This window comes from Neomonachus schauinslandi, chromosome 4 (genome assembly GCF_002201575.2).
Source record: "Neomonachus schauinslandi chromosome 4, ASM220157v2, whole genome shotgun sequence".
In the NCBI taxonomy this organism is placed as follows: domain Eukaryota; kingdom Metazoa; phylum Chordata; class Mammalia; order Carnivora; family Phocidae; genus Neomonachus; species Neomonachus schauinslandi.
Window position 1 is genome coordinate 23,580,328 of NC_058406.1, and position 2,387 is coordinate 23,582,714.

Consider the following 2,387-nt stretch of genomic DNA (forward strand, 5'->3'; position numbering starts at 1 on the left):
AGCAAAACACTCACGCATGCGCGGCCCACGTGCCCCTCAGGCGGGATGAGAGAAGCAAAGGGAACTGTCCAGGGATAGTTGCCCAAACAAGTTCCGGCCCCGCCTCTATGTTAATGACATGCAGATATATGCAAATTTCCACACGCTACTGCTCAAACCTTCGGGAGAAATGGGAAGACACAGGAGCGGTTGCTACGGAAACCCAAATGCGACCCCCCCTCCCCCTCTACCGCTCCAGCAAGCGCATAGACACGTGCACAAAGACCCAGGGTTCCTCACTCCAGAGCCCAGAGGATCACAGAGTCTCGGAGGGTGTGAACGGAAAGGACCCTCGGAAACTGCGTTCAGCCCGGGGGAAGCTTGAGGCCCGGGGAAAGCCGCGGGAGAGCAGCTTCGTGGGGCGCCTTCCACTGAAGCCGAGGGGAGTTAGGTGACTTCTCCGGTCCCTGGGGACTCCTACTCAGGCCTAGCAACGTGAGCCCCGCCCAGCGTTGCTTAGCAACGTCCCTCGAGCCCAGCAACCGCCGGTCACGCCCCCTAGCAACAGCTCGCCTAATCCTTGCTCCTGGCCTCCTCTGCCGCAAAAAAGGCGAGGAAAGAGGCTTGTGGACTAGGGCCAAAACGTGGGTGGAGGTCGTACTGTCCAGCCCCCAGCCTCAAAGCACGCTGCAGGATTTCGCAGTCCACCTCTAGCCGTCTTTGCGGGGCGAGGTGCTAGAAGGCCGAGTCATCACCCCCATTTGCAAGGTGGGGGGGGGGTGAACTGAAGATCCGAAAGGAAGTCCCGGCCGAGAGTACAGAGCTTGTTCTTCCCTGAGTGCCCTGAGAAGGCAGCAAACGCTCTCCTGTCTCCCTAGGAGGAAGCCCGGGCCTGGGGAGAAGGGGTGCGCAGCCGTCTTCCACTTGACCTGCCCCAACTGCATTAGGAAAATGACCCAAGTTGCCGACTCAGATCAAGCTGCAGGTTGCATAGTAATTTGCGTCATTTACATACAGCACCGAGGCTGTGGCGCTCACCAGCCCGTCGGAGGCGGTCAAGTTACCGAAGGAGGCCCGCCCCCTCCCCTGCTTCACTCGTCCAGTCCCCTCAGTCCCCTCTCCGTGTCCCCCTTCTGCCCCCGCACCACACCCCCGGCCCCGCTTCCGGTCCCTCCGGCTACAATTCCGTACCTCTCCCCGCCCCCAGCTCATCCTCCGGTCGGCTAGCCCCGACCTCCATCCCTAGGCCGAGGGCCCCCTCTGCTGTCGGCCGCGGGTAGGGCAGCAGCAGAGCTCATGGGGCAGAGAAGAGGGGCTCCCCTAAACAACCAAGTCCCCATCCTTCCCAGTACAGCACGGTCCAGAGCGAGGCTAGTGCATGGGTAGACTTCCAGAGGGATGGACGGGGTACCCCCTTTAGGACCGGGGAGGGGGGTGAGGAGTGAGGGGTGCTGCCAGAAGTTCTTTCCTCTAAGCCAGGCCCTGCCTCTTCCCACTGGGTTAGGCAGCCAGGGGGCAGCTAGTTTCCAGGTGGGTCCTCAGACTCCGTTCTCCCAAGGTCCACCCCACACTGAAATATTTTACAATTGTAGCTGCTGTTAGGAGTTCACTCCTGGCCCCAGGCAAAGCAGCACCATCCAGCCCTAACACCAGCGTCCAACCCTACCCTGAATGCCCACTCCCTCCCAGGCCAAGACCCTTGGCTTTCTCCTGTACCAGTCTCGGGGAGCTCACAAGAGGTGCAGAGAAGAGTCATCCTATATGGCTCTCCCAACTTACTCAACAGAGACCCACACACAGACATGCAATCAGACATCCATACACACAGATGCACAGAGACGCTCACAGATGCACACAGACACAGAGACACACAGGGAATATGGTGGTACCCAACTAGCCAAATGAAAAAAATCTTGGTAACTGAAATAAATTTTTTTGGTAACTGAAAAATTTAAAAACCACTGCAACTTGCTCTCCTCTTTCTCCCTAACAATCTCTAGATGTCTGTGCCCCTGCAAAAGCCTCATTTCTAGTCCTGCCCTCTCTACCATCACTTCTTCCTCCTAGTTCAGAATACTTGCAGAATGCTGCCAGAACCCACCATGGCAACAGTTGTGCCCTGGGGCGCAGTGATGGTTCAGGAGCTCAAGACAAGCAACTGGCAAGGCTGCCCCCTCCATCCCCAGCACTTTAGCTCTGCTACATCTGTGCATAGAACCAGACACACCTACCCTGACCCACACCTGGCCCGCCCCAGCGTCTCTCCTGATCAGCCAGCAGATGCAATCTCACCTTTGCCAAACTCTTTATTGAACCAAAAATCAACACCAAGCAGACTGCAGAACAAGAATCTCAAACAGCTGGCCCTCCCCTCTTCCTCTGCCCCTCCCTCCAGAACAGCTCAGGAT